The sequence below is a fragment of the Canis lupus genome, chromosome 25 (genome assembly GCF_048164855.1).
Source record: "Canis lupus baileyi chromosome 25, mCanLup2.hap1, whole genome shotgun sequence".
Taxonomy (NCBI): domain Eukaryota; kingdom Metazoa; phylum Chordata; class Mammalia; order Carnivora; family Canidae; genus Canis; species Canis lupus.
Genome location: NC_132862.1, coordinates 18969206 through 18989558, shown reverse-complemented (window position 1 = coordinate 18989558; position 20353 = coordinate 18969206). Strand labels below are relative to the sequence as shown.

The following is a 20353-nucleotide window of genomic DNA, read 5'->3' as shown; positions in this document are numbered from 1 at the left end:
CCCTGGTCCCTTCTCGTCTCCCATCCACCTGCCCACTCCCCCCTGCACCCCCCCACCCACCCCGACCCCCTACGCAGACAGAGCCTCAAGTCTGCCCTCCAAACCCCGGGGGGGAGTAGGGCGGGCCTCCACTCCTGCAGGATTTTCAGAAGGACGCTGCGCCGGTGGGTCCTCGCCTCCGCAGAGCGGAGCAGATACAAGAGCATCCCTCCCACAGTGGGGGGGGGGGGGGTACCCACAAGCTCAGTGACCTCGGATTTTGAGCCTGTATTTTCTCCTCGGGTGGATGGGGGGGGAGGTGTGCCCTCCAAGCATTCAGACTAGAACCCCAGACTTTCTGTCTCTGTCTCCCCCCTCCACTTCCCTCCTCCTCCTCCTCCTCTGTTTCTCTCGCAAGGTGTGGGAGCTCTTCTTTTCGAGGCCAGAGAGGGGCGCCTTTCTAGCTCCCTTTCCCCTCACCCTCACCCATCGATTAAAAAAAAAAAAAAAAAAAAAAGCCCGGGAGTAATAGCGAGCGGCCGTGCTGGGTGCCGAATGAATGGGAGCCGCGGGCGGGCCTGCGCGGGCCCTCGCCAGCCCCGCGCGCTCCTCCCGCCGCGGGCCGAGGCCGCCGCCGCCGCCGCCGCCACTGCGCCCCGCGCCCAGGCCGCGGCGGCAACGGGGAAGGTCGGAGGGAGGGTGGTTTCCTCCCGCCCCACACCCAGCCTCGGAGCCGGATATATAGTGTCACGTTTGGGAGGCGAGAGCGAGAGGCTTCCCCGCGCCGGAGCCCCCGCGGGCCTCGCAGGACCACTAGTTGAGCCCGCGCCCGCCGCGCCCAGGACCAGGTACGGCAGCGGCCGCCGCCCGGCGCCCGGGACCACGCGCCTCGCAGGCCACGCGGGGCGGGGGGCCGGGGGCCGGGGGCTGGGGGCTGGGGGCGGCCCGGGGGCGGGCGCGGCGGCGGCGCGGGAGGGGCGGGTCCCTGCGGCCCGGGAGCCCGGGGGCAGCGCTCCGGGCGGCTCCAGCCCCGGCCCCCGGCCCCCGGCCCCCGGCCCCCGGCCCCCGGCCCCGCGCAGGGGGCGCCCGGGCGGAGCGGCCCCGCGGGGGGGACGTGGGAGCCGCGCTGGGCGGCCCGGAGCGCGGAGGGAGGGAGAGCGGGCGGGGGACCGGCGCCCGGGAGGGCCTGGCGGCGGCCTCCGCACCCCCGGCTACGCCTGAAGAGTGCGCGGCCCCCGGGGCCACGTGCCGGCCGGCCCGGTCCGCGGCCTCCCAGCGCCGGAGGGAGCCGGCGCGCCCCCGGACCCCGCGCCCCGGACCCCGCGCCCCGGACCCTCCCGCCGCCGCGCCCGCCGCGCCCGCCCCGCCGAGGCCGCGGCCCCCGGGCTGAGCAGCGCAGGGGCGGCCGGCGGGGTCCGCGGCTCCGGGGACCTGGCCGCGTCTCCCTGCGGCCTGGGCGTGGTGCAAAGAGCGGGGCGGGGGGAGCCCGGAGACGCCGGGCAGCCGCCGGGCCATCCCGTTCGCTCCAACCGGCTACGAGCCACCGCACTCCTGGACACCCGGGAGAGCGTCCCATCTGCCAGGCTCCTCCTGCGCCTTGCGGGGTGCGTAGAGTTCGTGGATGAACACTTCTTCTTCCGTGGAGGGGTGGCCTGCTGTGAGCAACCAGGTCTTTGGTGCATCTGCAGGAGCTTTGGTGGCTGGGGACCGGGTGGGGTGCTCCATGGGACCATGTGGGGTGCTCCACGGGACCGTGTGGGGTGCTCCATGGGACCATGTGGGGTGCTCCATGGGACCGGGTGGGGTGCTCCATGGGACCATGTGGGGTGTTCCATGGGACCGTGTGGGGTGCTCCATGGGACCATGTGGGGTGCTCCATGGGACCGTGTGGGGTGCTCCATGGGACCGTGTGGGGTGCTCCACAGTCTCCACGGGACCGTGTGGGGTGCCCCATGGGACCGTGTGGGGTGCTCCACGGGACCGTGTGGGGTGCTCCATGGGACCGTGTGGGGTGTTCCACAGTCTCCACGGGACCGTGTGGGGTGCTCCACGGGACCGTGTGGGGTGTTCCACGGGACTGTGAGCTAGGGCAGGGCAGGGACAGCTGAAGAACCCAGAAAGGTTAATCGGATGTTTCTACTTGTTCGACGTGCATCGAGAGAAGTTTGACACGGTGAGAAAGGAAATCGGAGAATTACCGTGTGGTTTCTTTCTTTTATTTTTTTTAAAGATTTTATTTATTTATTTATTTATTTATTTATTTATTTATTTATTTATTTACTTATTCATTCATTCATTCATTCATTCGAGACACAGAGAGGGAGAGAGGGAGAGACACAGGCAGAGGAAGAAGCAGGCTCCACGCAGGGAGCTGGATGCGGGACTCGATCCCGGGACTCCAGGGTCACCTCCCGCCCTGGGCCGAAGGCGGGTGCTAAACCGCTGAGCCACCCAGGCGTCCCTACCGTGTGGTTTCAATTGCTCAGCTCTCCACCCCCAATTCTGTGAGTTGGACATCTGGCTGAGGGGCAAGAATATTTCGGCTGAAAAGGCAAAGGACTAAAGAAGCCACTCGAATTGCGAGAAGAGGCTTTTCAGTAAAACGCACGTTAGGGATATTTGTTTGTGAGACTCCCAAGAGATGGCCATGGTGTTTTACCGCCCGCCCCCCCCCCCCCCCCCGACTAGGGTATTGAAATATTTCATCTGGAGTGTGTCTCAGGGTGCATATCTTTAGAGGACTCTTTCTATTTCTGCGGGCATTTTCTGCACCTTCTTTTTTAAAACCGATTCCTGCCTCACTCCTACACCGAGAGTTGGTGAATCTTACCGTGAAGCATTTCTCCTTTATTTGAAGGAGGGAGTGTGACATCTCATTACAAAAGAAGGGAAGCTTTCTTTAAGGGGGCAAAAGATCAATCAAAGAGCTAATATTTGGGTGTCACGTTGGGGTTCATAAAGAATTTGATCACCTTGAACATCTCTCCATTTGCTCTCCTATCATCTGAAGATGCAGTTTGAGTGTATTTCTTTCTGGCAACATTTGGGCAGCCTTAAGAATTCTGTGTTCTTTTGGATTAACTCCGGTGCAGTCATGAAAACTCACTCATTCACAGGCAGTCTCCAGAAGGATCATGCACAGTGACCACCAGCCTGCTTGTCCCTAACATTCTTGGCTCTGTGAGAACATTTTTTTTACTCTTGAAGAGGCATTCTTGATGCTTTATTTTGTTAACAGACCACTTTAAGAATCTGATAAAAAAAAAAAAAAGCTATAGAATATGAAAAACAAACATATGCACATTAGCAAAGAATTCTGCCTACAATTTCAGGAGTTCACAGCCTCCTTGATACCCAACCAAGTATCAGATGTGCAGAGGCCCTGCGCAGGGCCGGCTTCACGGAAAGGCAAACTGTGCAGTCACAGTTTAATGAAGGACTCCGGGCTTGGTTTAATGTTCTGCTGTCACTGTCAGCTGTCTTAATAATTTTCAAACAAAGAGCTCCAAATTTTCATTTTATACTGGATCCTGCAAATTCTGTACCCAGCCCTGACCCCAGGTTAACCATCCTGTTCTAGAAATTACTGAATAACAGTGTTGTGATAGAGTGATCCTACATTTCAAGTGAATTCTGCAACACAAACCTGGAAGTTAGCTGCTAGATACCTATATCATTAAGCCCCTCCTCCTCGTTCCCAGTTTCCATGCTGACCAAATAAAGCTAACACACTAGATCTGCTACTGTATTCATCTTAAAAGGTTGTTGTGATGATACACTTAGGTAAAGAGATAATAACTGTAGATATATTTTCTTCCCTTGAACAGTTTTATGCTAACAAAGATCCTATTCTTATAGGCTTAACTTTTCTATTCCATGTTTCAGAAGTAGCCTGAGGAAGATCAGTGGCAGGACTTGTTTAATAACTGTTATATTTTGATGGGGAAGAAAATAAAACAAAAAGTAGCTAAGATATTCAGTATTTATTTATTTTTTTTAATTTTTTATTTATTTATGATAGTCACAGAGAGAGAGAGAGGCAGAGACATAGGCAGAGAGAGAGGCAGGCTCCATGCACCAGGAGCCCGATGTGGGATTCGATCCTGGGTCTCCAGGATCGTGCCCTGGGCCAAAGGCAGGCGCCAAACCGCTGCGCCACGCAGGGATCCCGATATTCAGTATTTAAATAGTCCTTAAAAACCACTATTTGGACAAGATTGGGATTGGCAAGTAAAAGTGCAGAATAACTTATTGGATCCCCAAGATGATTTCTGAATTAAATGGCTCTTTGGATCCAACTCATCCAAAAATCGGACAATGAGAAGCCGAGTGAATGATTGAAATCTTTTTGCTTCATTTAAGTTCTAAAAATCCATATTTTCCAAATCTTGAGCAAGTCATTCTTTTAAATATTCTAAGAGATACCTAGAAGGATAATGTACACCCAGTCCTCTACCAAGCTGTCTTCACCTCTTTTAACACTAGGGTCGCTGGGAAACTTCAGGCAAGTTCTCTGTCTCGACTTTCCTCCCTTAACTATTTATCTTTATCCCAGCTTTTATTCCCAGTATGATGGCAACACACTCCAAAATGTTGAGGAAGAGAACAGTGAAAGGAAATGAGTCAAATTCCCATATCAAAGTCTGAAAATGAGGGCAGTAAAAGTGGTAGCTAGAGGCTCCTTTCATACAACTACTCTGCAGAGGCATGTTGTGTACTTTAGGTTATGAAGTACCAGGTCTTGTGCTTGATAGACTTATGACATCATTGGCAAGACAAACTATAAAGATAAGGTGTTAATTAACATTAACAGATGAGTTGTTACACGGCAATATAAGAGCACACACTAAATGACTGGTACAGAATATAAGTACAACGAGTTTCCAAGAACAGGAAAAACTGAAATGGCTAAGGAAGCTTTAGAGGAGAGTTCCAGGAGACGTTCCTTAGAGCTCTGCTCCCAACAGAGATGAATGATTGAGTGTTCTGGGTGATTAGTGTGCAAAATAATGAAAATCTGGTTGGACCTAAAATTTCATGTGGGAAAAGGCTGGAGATAAAACCATTAGAGAACTTTGCAGTAGCTAGCTTCATTCATGTGCTAAATCATTATTAAGCCTCTTCTGTAACTAGACACAGTGCCAGTTTTTCCACATTTAGTGTTGAATAAAGCAGATGTGTTCCCCATCTTGCGGAACTTACAGACTTTTAAGAAAATAAAATGTAATAACAAATTGTTGGAAGTAGAATGAAGAAGAACAAGGCGCTATTTAAAAAAAAAAACAATACAGGAGGGGTACCTGGGTGGCTCAGGTGGTCGTGTCCAACTCTTGATTTCAGCTCCGGTCTTGATCTCAGGGTCCTGAGATCGAGCCCTGTGTTTCATGTTTCAGGCTCCACACTCAGCAGGGAGCCTGCTTGAGTTTCTCTTTTCCTCTCCTCTCTGCCCTGCTCACAAGCACTCACTCTCTGAAATCAATAAATCAATAAATCTATCTTTAAAAAAATACACAGGAACCAATTCAGATTTGATGCTCTGGGAAGGTCTCATGGACAATGAAAGATTTACATTGATATTTGAAAGAAGCTTGGGGGGTTAGCTTGGGAAAAAAAGAAAAGGAAGGAAAAGCATCTGGGTAGAGAAGTAGCAAATTGGAAGGCGGTTAGGAGAGGAAAAGCCTGGAAGTGTTCAGAGGACAGAAAGGAAGCACATGTGGCCGGAGTTTGGTGAGGAGATTGCCAAGAGGCTAGACATGAGTGTGGGAAAGAAACACTCTGCTTGTGTAACACCTCACAGATTTTGACAGAGATTTTGAATTTTATTTTGGTGGGAAGCCGCTGAAGATTGTGATGCCATATTTTAAAGAGATCTTTATGAGTGCAATAAGGACAAAGGACAAGAAGGATAAAGGATTGGCAGGAGGATGACCAGTTAGGCAGAGTGCCGATGACAGTACTGACAGGGAAAGTGGAGAGAAGTGGACAGACTTGAGATGTATTTCGAAGGAGAATTGGTAGAACTTGTTGATAGGTTGGAAATGAGAGGTGTGTGAGGCAAAAAGAAGTGAGAGAATGAATTCTTTCAGTCAGATACTGCTGAAAGTTTGTAATCCAAAGCAATAGACTCATGTGCGTATGATTTAGAGTTGCCACAAGAACTGAAAAATGAAATGGAAGCTGGTAACCCTGCCTGGAACCTCTGGAAAATATACCAGGCTGTTGGGGTAGAGGTGAGAGAGAGAGGAGGGAGATACTTTTGCTTTTCATACTATCATTTATACTGTTGGGATTATTTTTAAACCATCATATAGTTTATCACCTCTGTAAAAGTTACCGTAGTAATAAATATGGCTCCTGTTTTGCTGGCTTGGCCACATGAATAGAATATAGAGTCATTTCCTAAAATGAAAAAAATTAGGAGAGAAAGGTTTGATCCTTATCAAAGTGGATTGGTTCTAAAACATAATTCAGTCCCCTGCTTAAAGCCTTTCTATGCTTCTCCCTTGTTTATATCAGCATTTCCCAAAATGTAGTCTATGGATCATTAGTGTTTTGGCTTAACAGTTAAGTGAAGGAAAAAAAAAAAAAAAGCTTTCCTGATCATTTAAGTTTCAGAAACAATTGATTTAACCTAGGTAAGCAATTTTATTGCAGGAATCCTCAGAGCCTTTAATTTACTAATGCACACTTAGAATCAAGAAAGAAGGGATATTTTATGCTACATTTCCTAAACTTATTTGACCTTGAAATGCTTTTTTTGGTAGAACATCTAACAGTCAGCATTCAGCATGCCACGCTTTGGGAAATGCTATCCTTATATTAATAGAGTAAACCTTTGAACATTCACAGCTCTCTATTAACCATCAACTTCTCTCATCCCTTTTATGCTACTTAGCTGGAACTGGAAGGAAGCAGGAGACCAGAACAGACTCTGTTAATAGGCTTTAAGTGCATGATGAAACCATAAAGAGATATTCAAAAGCAAAACCTACAGTCTGATGAAAAATAAGTTTTTATTTGTGAGTGTTTTTTTTTAAATTTCTACTTTCATGGCAAGGCTATGCAGGACCTCCCTGAGGTCCATTCTATCAAGTCCAGATTTACACGTGAAGAACCTCAAACATAGACAGTGGGGAAGATGTCACAGGTCCATGGTAAGTCTGGGCCTTGTTTGATGTTCATAATATATCTTACAGGGCAACACGATGTGAATTCATAAGGTGTCTGTAGGAGTGAAGATTTTGCAATGAATTTCATACATCTTCTCTCTGGGACTCCAGTGCATTTGCAAGGTGGTGGGTTGACGCAGGAATGCAATCTATGACCAAAGAACAACGCAATCCAAAGTACAGAAGAAACAAGTTCACAGGGCTCTGGACTCTGACCATGGCTACATCCACTCAGTGCTTTAGCCCTGGGGTGGGCATACTATGGCCCGAGGGTCAAATCTGGCTCCTGCCTGTTTTTATATATCCCTTGAACAAAGAATGGTTTTTATGTTTTTAAATGGTTGAAAAAAAAAATTGCAAGACTAATGTTCTATGGCACAAGCAAATTATATGAAAAAGAAATGTTAAAATCCATAAATAAAGTTTTATTGGAAAACAGCCAGTGTCATGTATCTATTCATCATATTGTCTAGGAACTTTAGTGTTCTACTCAGTGAGTAGTTGTAACCAGCAAAGCCTAATAAATACATCTGGCCCTTTACAGAAAATGCCAACCCTAGATCTAGGAAGTAAATTCACTGGCTATAATTTTAATAGATTTGTTTTTCATTTGTTTTACATATTAGGGGGTAGTCTTAGTTCAGGCTGTTATACCAAAGTACCATAGACTGGGTGGTTTATAAAAACTGAAATTTATTTCTAACAGTTTTGGTGGCTGGGCTCCTGGGCTTATAGATGTTGCTGAGGCTGATGTCAAAGAGTTTACTCCCTATTTTTCTTCTAGGAGTTTTAAGTCTCAGATGTTTAATCCAGTTTGAGTCGATTTTAGTGTATGGCATCAGAAAGTGATTCCGTTTCATTCTTTTGCAGGTAGCTGTTTTGTTTTCCCAATAGCATTTATCAAATCTTTTCCTCATTGTATGTTCTTGCCTCTTTGGTCATGGATTAATTGACCATAAAACATAGGTTCATTTCTGGGCTCCATAACCTGTTCTGTTGTTTATAGGTGTCCATCTTTTCATTGTAACCTCACTTGGTGGAAGGGGCAAGGGAGTTCTCTGGAGTCTCTTATATACAGGTACTAATCCCATTCATAAGGGTTCTACCCTCATGATCTAATCACCTCCTAGAGGTCCCACCTCTAGACCATCTCACTGGGAAGTAGATTTCAACATATGAATTTTTGGGAGACTCAAACATTCAGTTTATAAATTGTAAATTGACTTCCTAGACGCTCCTCAATGATTATCGCCATTGGCGTCATGACAATGCTATTTCTTGTCTGACTAGTGTAGCTAATGTTACGTGCCAGTATGAAGGGCAGAAGATAGTGTTGAAGATAATCACTTTTGAGAGCTACTCAAATATTTGCACTCCTATATAAAGGGTGGGCACTCATACAGACAAAACTTGAGCCCCAAGAGGTAGAGAGGGTAATTAACCCCAGTATTACTTAGTTGCTGAAATCTGTTACCTCTGAGCACGGATTTACTGTAAAGTGTCACCTTCGATTTTTATTTCAATAATGAGGCAAATATATTTTTTATTTATGTACCCTTTGGGGAATATTGATGGTTTCAGGGTGATAGATAGTTTTAATCCAGGGGTAACAGAAATACACATTTCATTGTCTCCATCCTATACTTAATTGAATCAGGATTTGGGACATGAGGATCCCCAAGTGCTTCATACATAACCAGCACAGTTAGGGTACAAAATGTGGGGACAACTGATTCAAGTACTTCCATGGGACTATGAACCAGAAGATCAGACACCTGAAGCTTGGTGCTTAGGTTTATCATTGCTATCATGAAATCCTTCCAGGTCGGTGTAGTCAGTGGGAATCAAACAGTGTGAAATACGGGGCTCCTTGCCAGGTACATTGAGCAGGAGATTTTTTTATGACTAACTCAGAGGCCTACCTTAAAAAAAAAAAAAAAAAAAAAAAAAAAAAGAATTGATTTCAGGTAATGTCTTGATTCAGTAGGCTTTTTTTTTTTTTAACTCTAATGCCTCTACCAACACAAAGAATATCGTATATTTCTTTGTGTAGTCAACAATGTGATTAAATAGGCAGTGACAAAATCGTTCTCACTATAATTATCAAACACTAAGAATAGCGCGTGTTTATTGTTTTCATCATGGTTTATTTTAAAAGTCCTTGATAAGTTTCTATCCTTAACCTCTGTAGTCTAGCAAAAGCATTTCTAAGCTGTAGTTGACAACATGTGTTCCCTGTGGCTTTTGGACATACTATGTTTTTTGTTATTTTTAAGGTATTTTAACATCCCAGGCTCCTTCAGAGGTGGCTCCAAACTCCTGAGCCACACATTTGAGGTGAGGAAGGGAAAGCAAAGACTTCCCTGCAAATGTATGTGGAAAAAACAAGACTCTCCCATCCACTATGCATTCTTCTACCTCAGCTGAGGAGTTGTTGGGTCAGTAATATTCACGGGTGAATAACAGGGTGACTGTAAGGGACAAGAATCATATTTCCTGAGCCAAGAAATAAGGAAAAAGTCATTGTGAAAACACGTCACATTTTAGATCATTTTAGAAAAATGATGCTTTATTTATCCCAGGTCAGTCAGAGGACACATCCCACAAAAATCACACAAACCCTGGCATCCTCGAGGGCAGGATAGTTGGAAAGTTAGGAAGACCATTAAATTATGTGTCTGGTCCCAATATATTTGAAACCATTTACTTCTAGTAAAGTTAGATTTGCCAGTGCACAACACTGTCAAAAAAACTGGAGGAATCTGCCCAGGAGAATTTGATAAACTGAACAAAAGAAGCTGTGTGTAACATTTCAGTACATGTGCCTATATCGAAGGTTTTGCTTATTATTTTCAGGAAGCAACATTTCATATAAAAACGTGTATGGGTGGCACCAGCAGTTTTTTTTCCATTAAAATATCATCTTAAAGATGAACAATATTCATTTAATAAAGTTAGAGCCATTTAGCAAAAGCTTAAGAGAAATTGTCCATTTAATTTCACGTAAGACATAAATGTAAAGAAGATAAATATTAATGAAATCAATTTCATGTCAATCTGTATTTTTCTTTTACACTGTAGCTGTTGTCTCATTCTGAATTGAATCATATTTCTTTTTTTTTTTTAAGATCTTATTTATTTTTTCATGAGAAACAGAGAGGCGGAGGCTCTCCTGAGGGGAGAGGGGGGAGCCTGGGGCGGCACTCAATCTCAGGACCCTGGGATCACACCCTGAGCAGAAGGTATTTGCTCAACCACTGAGCCACCCAGGTGTCCCAGTTGAATTGTATTTCAATTGTGTTTTATTTATGCAAGACCTCCAGGACATATCTGCCCTGAAGATGAGCAGATGATCTTAAAGATGGACACTTGTTCTCTTTCTCCAAAAGACTTGGAGAGTCTTAAGATCCACTTCCAAAACTATTCTCAGAGTGGTGGGAATCTCTGATGGGCTGAAAGGGTTAATTTCTCTCATCCAAAAGAGCAGTCGTACTTGTCAAAACTCTCTCCCTAGTAGAATTCAGACTTTGCCTCTCCCTTCTCTTCCTCCTACTTTGGTCCCTTCCCTGCCTGAAGCAATAGTTATGCAAGTGCCACTGAGTGCATTACAGATCACAGGACTGCGCCTTAGATAAATTTAGGTCTCACTTTCTGAAGGACAGAGTGAAATTTTCTCAAATTAAATTTCCCCGAACTCCTGGACATGCTACGTGTCGGCCCATACCACACCTTCTTATCTACTGTACTGAGTGGGCACTGCAAATAGCATTGCCTTAACTAAGTATATTCATATTCTAAGTGATAGAGTGTTCGAGTACCTCCTCTATATGCAGTCCAGGTCCCCCACTTTATAGAAAAGCCAGTCCCAAAGACATAAAGTGACTTGTCACACATCTATTTAATGGATGAATGTACACTAGTATCCAAATCTTATGACTGCAAGTCTCATGACCATTTCATTCCTTTATGCCTTCATTTATTAATACATTTGGAGAATCAGCCATGTGCCAGACAGAGTGTTTAGCTCTTCAAATATGATGCTGAACAAGGTATGTCACCTGCCTTTAAACTTTAGTGCCCCCCACTCTCTGAGTGATGTTTAACCAGTTATAGCTTTGGAGTTTGTGAAATCTTTCAGTAAAGATCTTCAGTGTAAAATATAAAATACTCACATGTTTTTATTTCCCCTTCTTCACCTTCCCAACCAGACCCAGTTAGTGATTTTGCTTCCTATAGTCCTGCACAGTTCACAGCAACAAGAGTATGCTGGCAGGGGCACCTGGGTGGCTCAGTTGGTTAAGCATCTGTCTTCACCTGCTGGTCAAAATCCCAGAGTTCCAGGATCAAGCCCCACATTGTGCTTCCTGCTCAGCAGGGAGTCTGCTTCTTCTCCTGCCCTCCCCAACTTGTGCTTGCTCTCTCTCGCTCTCTCTCAAATAAACAAATAAGATCTTTAAAAAAAGAGTATGCTGGCAAATGGAGTTAAAATGAAATATTAGAAATTCTGAAAGGAAGAGAATGAAAATTCTGCCCCAGGGAATGATGTTCTTCATTATTGACCACAGGTCCTGAGGGTTGATTTACCTGTGCTCTTCTCCTATCAGTTAGTTACTCACTCTTTCCCCATACCTGGCTGTGGAGTAGGTTCTATCCTCAGGCTTCCTCTTCCTTTCCTGCCCCTGAAGGCAGCCACATGGTTTCTTTGTGTTTTAAGTAATTAACTGCTTGTTGTTCTGGAAGAAAAGATAGGGGAAGAGAAAAACCAACCAATGGAGGGAATTTACAAAGTTTCCAGAATGATACCTTTGAGTCTTGGAGAAGACCAGTTGTTGCTGACTCCCTCTGAGATGATAAGTGGAAACCCCATATCTTTAGCCATCCATCTTTGTTTTCTAGAAGAGAGATCAAAAACCAATCCTCTGCCCTAAAAATCCTTCCCTATACTCTTAAATCAGATGAGTATGGACACTTGTCTGATGAAGGCACCTTTGACTTTCCACGAATCCTCAAAGAGGTCAAGATCAAAGCGTGATTGGAACCACTGCTTTAGGAATACTTCAGGGGACCATTTTACCTCTTTGAAGTACTCCAGACCCAGGACACTGCCAGGTCAGAATATCCTTTCTGAGGATTCCTCCCAGGATCTATACAAGTGTTTGGCATGCTTAGGTTCTTCTGTTCCATCTTCCTCTATGTGTCACATGACTCAGAGCATTACATTGCTTCAGATTGGAAAAGGATCGCCCCTTTGCATAACACCTTCCATTATTCTTCATTTCCCAGAGCAGCCTTACCAAGTGTGTGAGGTGCTAGCTGAGGTAGTTTTGGAGTGGGGAGTGGGGAGTGGGTGTTCCCAGTGCAAAAGACCTTTAACACCACCGTCTCTTCTTGTTACCTGGCTGGGTATCCAGAGGCAAGTTACTTCACCTACCAGTTTACCTGGTTTGCTGGGGTTGCTGTAACTACCTACCATAAACTGAGTGGTTTCAATAACAGAAATGTATTGTCTCACAGGTCTGGAGACTAGAAACCCAACATCCAAGACCAAGATGTCAGCAAGGTTGGTTCTTTCTGAAGGCTGTGAGGGAGGGTGCCCTTCCAGGCCTCTCCTGTTGGCTTATAGGTAGCCATCCCCTCCCTGTGTCCTTACCTCATCTTCCCTCTACACACGTGTATCTGTGTCCACATTTCCCCCTTTATAAGAACACCAGTGGGCACCTACATCAGTTTGCCCTCACCTTGATTTAATTTGTTACTTCTACTACAACCCTATTTCCAAATAAGATCACATCCTGAGATCATAATACTGGTTTAAGGCTTCAATTTATGAGTCTGTAGAAGACACAATTCAACACCTAAAACCCAGGAAACTGACACTTGACTCTTCCTTACACAATGGCATATGTTGCTAAAAACAAACACCAAAAAGCTATATGCATTTTTATATAAAGTAATAATGAACAGAAGTAATGGTTATTGCCTTCACCAAGAGGTTCTTCTCTGAGTGATTTTTATTATTTTTTATCACATATATATGGAACAGTAAATATGTCATAAGTGCAATAAGTTGAACATGCTCAAGCATCTCTCAGATTCCAGCTTCCAGATCAAAAAAACAAAACATCATGGGCACTCCATACACCTTCTTCATGCTCCCATCCAGTCCCTACCTACTGCCTCCAAAAATAACCACTATCTTGACTTCTAAGTCATAGAGTAGCTTCACCAGTTTTTGGAGTTATATAAAGGAAGTCATATGGTATGCATTCTTTTGTGTCTGACTTCTTCATTCAACATTGTGTTTGTGAGATTCATCTAAATTGTGTGAATTTGTAAATTTTTCATTCTCATTGCTATATAGTATTCCAGTACTCCAGTATGGCATCATGGATTTGTTTTTATTTCTTTGGTGACTGACAAGACAGAATCTTTTTTACATATTTATTGGCCATTTGGATTTCTTCTCTTGAGAAGCACTCAAGTCTTTCCCCACCCATTTGTCATTTTCTTAACTATGTGCGCATATATTTTATACATTTTCGATATAATTCCTTTGTTGGATTTATGTATTGTGAATGCCTTCTTCCAACTGGGTTTTTTTACTCTCTGAATTTTTTCTTTTGATGAACACAAATTCTTAATTTTAATAGAGTTCAAAAATTAGTATTATTCTTCTATAGTTAGTGGATTGAAGATGTTCAAGGCAAGTTACTTGCCTTGATCAGAAAGATGTTCTCTTCTAAAGGTTTTATTAAGTTTTGTCTTTTGTACTAAGATCTTCTATCCATCTGGAATTAATTCTTTATATGATATGAGAAATAATACATTTTCCATCTTGATATCCAATTGACTTAGTGCCATTTATTAGAATTCTGAGGATGATTGCAAATCGGAGGACATAGTAACAGTTTGGACACTTCAGTTAGAACTAACACATTTAAGCATAAAATCACTTAAAATATATCTTGCTATAAAGATATCTGAGGCCCATGTGACTATGAATATTCTAGAACCCTCAGTGTTAAGGTCAAAGTACTTATTTACCTGCTTATTTGGACTTAGTTTCTGGTCTAATAGGTTAGGTAAAATAAAATAAATTTGTTTAATTCACACTCAAAAGTCAAAGTATAAAAATTGTGTCTGAGATATGGATGAGAAAATTACTATGCTAATAGAATGATAAATTTATGATCGAGGGATCCCTGGGTGGTCCAGCAGTTTGGCGCCTGCCTTTGGCCCAGGGCACGATCCTGGAGACCCGGGATTGAATCCCACGTCGGGCTCCCGGTGCATGGAGCCTGCTTCTCCCTCTGCCTGTGTCTCTGCCTCTCTCTCTCTCTCTCTGTGACAATTAAATAAATAAAAAACAAAAAATAAAATAAAATCTTTAAAAAGATTTAAAAAAAATTTATGATAAATTTAAGGAACAAAAATCAAACAGTTCTTAAGGAAGATAACAAAGGGCTTACTTGTCTTCATTGAACTTGCACACTAAATGTCTTACTAGTTATCTCAACTCACCTTAAGATACAAGATAGCTGAAATAATGAGAAATTGAAGGCAAGCAGATTAATTAGGTTGGCCATTCATTCTTTTATGCATTCATTCAACAAATATTTAGTGATTACTATTAGGTAGTACGTCAAATCCCATGAATATTACAAAGAATAAAACACAGTCACTGCCCTCAGGATGTTTGCAATCCAGTGGAGAAAGACAAGTAAGTGATCAGTTATATGCAGTGTGATATTGAATGAGGGCTCTGAGAATTTGGTAGATCAGACTTTCAATTTAGCCAGAGTGGGGGAGAATTGGGAATTGCTTCCCAAAGGAGATAAGACTAAGTCTTACCCAGTGAAGGGTAGGGTGGAATGAAGGGTATAAGGCCATGTGGTCTCATCTACAAATGTATATGGCATGTCCTTGAGCTAGTCTACAAGCTTAGTGACCTGAGGTAAATGGCTTTAATTTATCTGTGCTTCAGTCTCTTATTTACAAAACATGGTTTATAATAGAAAATATTATAGAGTTGTTGCACTGATTCGTGAACTGATACATGTAAACCACCTGGAAGAGTCTTTTGGTAGAGAGGAAGTGTCCAGTGAGCCCAACTATTGTCATATGCAACAGTTAAAAGTTAAAATTGGCCCTGTCACTCTGTAGAAACAAAGATCTATAGCATTAGTCCAATGTAAAAGCTGAGGCAGAGAAAGAAAAGACTAGAACTCGGGAATACAGACTCTCATCCTGATCCTGCCACCTGTGACTATGTCTGCCTTAGAACATGGCGAGATTATCTCTAAAGCCCCTTCCAGCTCTCATGGCCTATCATTGTGCAGCTTCTGCTGGCAAAAACTTAATAAATATTTTTTATTCTGGTAGAGAAATTTTTTTAAAAAGATAAAATTTGATTCTGAGGTTTCCAGCTGAGTGACAGGGTGAGCAATGATATCATTTCAAAAGAAGTAGGCATGTTGTGAACAGATTGGTGTGCGGAGACTGGGAATGATATGGCACCAATTCATGGATAGAATTTTTAGGTTGGGAGAAACCACTTCTTTCATTTTAATTCAGTGTGGTGGAGAGTCAGGGTATTTTTGGTTGTTAGTAATGACCACAGAAACAGGAGCCTGGTTGCCTGGCCCAAAAAGTTTGACACTTTCTAGCAAGTTACTTAAGTGCTATGCATCTAGATTCCTTCATCTATAAAATGCAGACAAAATGCAGGCTGTACCATGAACAGTTGCCATTTGTAGGTCAAAATGGTTAAGTTTTGGCAATTGTACAGGGTAATACACACTTTCTAAAGGGCTGTGCTGAGACATAAATGAGTTCACATGTCTCACATGCAAAGGATAGTGCTCAACCCAAAAAGGTAACATGGAGGTGTTTTCTTTATTACTATGGCATTTGTCTGGTTCATAATCTACTATACAAGTTTCATTTGGCCAGGAAGATTAGGCGTTGCATAGTATGTCTGTGTCAGATCTCTTTCCCATCTGTATGTTTAGGCAGTCATGAGGTCTTGGTTAGGCAATTTGTCTGTAAGGTACAATCATGTTCACCTTCAGTGCTGGAATCCACTGCCATTTTGCTTATTTCCAGTGCTTTCCTTGGTTTCTACTCAAAAGGGAAATTTAACATCAAAGTTCCTGGGTTGAACCTAGCTTCTCCTCTCTCTTCTTTCCTCAAACCCCTGCCCTCCCCCTCCAGCCCAGTCCTTGGCATCCAAGGGCCTCCAGTCCATCTCCCCCATGTAGCATGAGTACTGGTCAGCCACCTTCTGAGGGCCCTCTGCATTCCAGACATTAGTCTGGCCCTGCAGGGAGGGTTAAAGAAGCTAAGGACATCTAAGAGTGGTCTGGTCTCCATCTAAGAGGGAGATCCAGAATTGGGGAGAGCTAAGAGGGGTAAGAGGAGCTCCAGCCAAGCCTAAGCTATGAACTGAGGAATGGGAATGAGGCAGAGCTTGTTGGGGAACCACACTCTGACTGCATGACATTTGAAGAATATTACTGTGCCTGTATGATGAGGATCCAACTGTGTGTGTGAACCAAGATGCAAAGAGATGTTAGAGAAGTAGCAAAAAGAAAACTAGAAAAATGCCCTTGCCAAGTAAAAGCACTACTAGTACAGTTCCTTAAGAAATTGTTTACTGGCTGTTGCCCAGTGTTACCCATACATTAACCATGATTCACATGATATATGTCCTGGTTTATGACTCGTCTTTTCACATTCTTTTTGGTATTTTTTGAAGAACAAGTCTTCCTACTATTAATATTGGTGAATTTACCAAATGTTCTCTCTTTCCGTTGAGATTTTTGTGTCTTTAAACAGATCCTTCCTTATTTGCTTTATTATTGAAGTAATGAGTTTGTGAACATCTGCTCAGGCTATGGTCTCAGACTCAAGGTTGTAATGATCTGTGTCCTCTTGTTGATGTCAGCACAGTAATACCATTCTTACAAAGGAGGGAAATTCTCAAATGATGAAATGAGGGATAAGAATTAATGGCTGATTGGAAACACCTGTACTGTTTACTGACTAATGAATCAAGAGACTGTGCTAGGTAGGCACTTGACATACCATATCACATCAATCCTAGGGATTACACAGTATACAGATGAAGAAAATAAGGCCCACACAGTTTAAAATGCAAGCATTAATATAAAAATACAGTCATTATTGAAGCATAACTTTAGTAAAGAGAGACATTTCCAACTCAAAAATCTATTTTGAGGGCAGCCCGGGTGGCTCAGCAGTTTAGCACTGCCTTTGGCCCAGGGCGTGATCCTGGAGACCTGGGATCGAATCCCACGTTGGGCTCCCTGCATGGAGCTTGCTTCTCCCTCTGCCTGTGTCTCTACCTCTCTCTCTCTCTCTCTCTCTCTCTCTCTCTCTGTCTCTCATGAATAAATAAATAAAGTCTTTAAAAAAGATCTATTTTGAGGGGTGCCTGGCTGGCTCAGTCAATAGGACACGTAACTCTTCATCTCAGGGTTATGAGTTCAGGGTCACGAGTTTAGCCCCACAATGGGCATAGAGCTTACGTAAAAAAGAAAAAAAAAAGGCTATTTTGAGAGCAAGTCTAAAGAATGCCTTTGGTGTTGAAATACTCCCATTGTTTGAATGTAGTAGACATGTTTGTATTATCATCAGATTTTCCTGAAAATCAAGGAAAAATGATTCTATATTCATTTTTTGATGGGCAGTTTCTCAGGAACAAAATCACGGATTTGTCTTTATTCCCAAGAGACAGTTTACCAAATTATTTTGTAAATAATTCGAATATTTGAAGCCTTGGAGAGGAAATTGACTGCTGAGGATAGTCTCCTTGCAAATTCAGTACCTTTGTGCTCCTAGAGTTCTAATAGTCTAATGTACAGTGGTTGAGAAAAAAAAATATAGAACAGAGAGTTATCAGGTGTACCTGTGTTCTAGATGTTGTTTTATAGGAAAAGCAGGAAGCAAATGAACACCTGGTGAAAAGTTTTTTTCCCCTCATTATCTATGAGAGTTAGGAGGCTGCAGTTGATTTGATCAAAACAAGTCTTAGCTCTTGGCACTGGAATTGGCGTTGGCCAAATCACTCATATCTGTTCCTCAGTTTCCACCTCTCTGGATAATAACATCTACACTATTTACCTCGCAGGACAGTGGTGAAAAAATACTAAAATGTGCTCATGAAACCCTTTAAGAACTGTGAAGATATGTGTAAGATATGACACGAGTTGCTATTATTAATAGTAATGTAGTATCGATAACACATAAGACTGGTAATTTTTTGTGTGTATGTATATAGTTTCTGACGTCTATATCTGTATATAATTTTACACACAAATAATGATAATAATGATAATAATGATAATAACCATAGTAACCCTTTCCATTTAAATTCTATTTTATACTCTTTGGAAGACGTATACAGCCATTACTTAATGTGAGCCTCAGAAGCACCCTGTGAGGTAGGCCACACGTTGTCCCTCATTCCCATGCCCCTAATGCAGATCCCCACATTCTCCCTAAAAGAAAACCTCTCTTCTTTTGCAATTTCGACAGCTTCTCCCAGTCCCTGATACTATATTACCTTTCACTTCAGATCATTATCTGATATTTGTCAAATATGAAACTCACCTATGTCCATTCCTTTCAACTTCTGAGAGTCTCTGCAAGTTCAATATCCATGTGGAGGACACACAGCTCTCTCGTGCCTTGACCTCACATCTTCTTCAGCTTTCATTTTAAGCCCTAGACCCCGTGTTTTTATTTTTTAAAGATTTTATTTATTTATTCATGAGAGGCAGAGACACAGGCAGAGGGAGAAGCAGGCTCCATGCAGGGAGCCCAATGTGGGACTCGAGCCCGGGACCCTGGGATCACGACCTGAGCCGAAGGTAGATGCTCAACTGCTGAGCCACCCGGGTGTCCTGTAAACCCCATGTTTTTAGAAACCCACTTCCAAGACCCATCCCTGGGGGTTCAGTATTGTTCCAGACTGCTACATCTCAATCTAATGGTTCACACATGGAGAGCGATATTCTTTACTTCTAGCTCTCTTGTTTTCTTTCTCCTGCCCAAGCTCCAATCCCAATACAGCAAGACCTCTGGTCATTTTTTGCCTCCTGTCTGCTCAACACACACACACACACACACACACACACATTTTCATAGTACATGAGTTTCCTCCTGGCTTCCTTTCTTCTCTGTGCAGAGTAGGTCCATTACTTTATCTCTTAGTCAGCTTCCTCTGCCTCCTACTTTTCCCATTTGTTTCCCTCTAAATCCATTGCTCATGCCCCCAAATTTGGGTCTTGCCAACAACCCATTTTCCCAGCTCCAACTGCACGCAGTCAGGGGCTGCTGGAGAAAACCAGGGAAGTATGTGTGTGAAATAGGGATAGGACAGATTTCTCTTTAACCTCAGCTGGACTCACTGCTGCTTTCAGCTTCCTTGCTGGTTTCTGGTCTATTTTCTTTCCCATCTAAAGCAATGGTTATAAACATTTATTCCTTTTCCAGGAGTACCTTCCTTTACTTACAGCTCTTTAACTGACAAAATATGACCTTGGCATATAGTCCTTAGGGAAAAGAGAAGTAACCAAAGGTCTATCTCAGGTTCTGTTCCAACCTCCCAATTTATGTACCTCCCCACCCACTCTTACCTCTTTTCCTTCTTTTTATTGGTTTATTGATATATTTAAACAAATCTTTTTAAAATGATTTCTATACTCATTGGCACTCAAACTCATGACCAGGAGTTCCAGAGTCCCATGTTCCTCCCACTGAGCCAGCCAGGCACCCCTCTTCACTTTTAGAGGATGAACTAGCTGTCCTGTCTTCAGGGCTGTCCTCCTCCTCCTCCTCCTTCTTTTTATCAATTGTGCTCCTGCTCTATGTTTCTCCCAGAGCCTCCATTCCACTTATTCTCATTCTCTCCTGCTTTTCTAATTCTTCTGAGATTTAGCTGATGCTCAAACATCCTATTTCACCCACAAATGAACTTCCCACACACACCTTTATTTTTTGTCCTTCTATTCTTCTCTTGCTACCCTGTCACCCTATATCACTTTTCCTGCTATGGTTGAACTTTTCCCAGAGGTAATTTACACTAGCTATTCTAATCAAGCAATCTGTCCAGAGTTGTCATATAAATACTAGAATCAAAAAAGAGAACATGAATTATTCTGACAATTTGGTGCTTTATT

The 20353-nt window shown here is 43.2% G+C and overlaps 1 protein-coding gene across 4 annotated transcripts in view; it reads left to right on the top strand.

Moving 5' to 3' along the window:
- The first annotated feature begins 599 nt into the window (after positions 1-599).
- Positions 600-20353, top strand: part of FAR2 (fatty acyl-CoA reductase 2) — a 132040-nt gene continuing 112286 nt past the window's right edge. For all 4 annotated transcript variants that reach the window (XM_072798476.1, XM_072798475.1, XM_072798479.1 and 1 more), the window contains exon 1: positions 600-827. The gene's annotated coding sequence lies outside the window, so the exon portion shown is untranslated. The remainder of the gene's footprint in view (positions 828-20353) is intronic.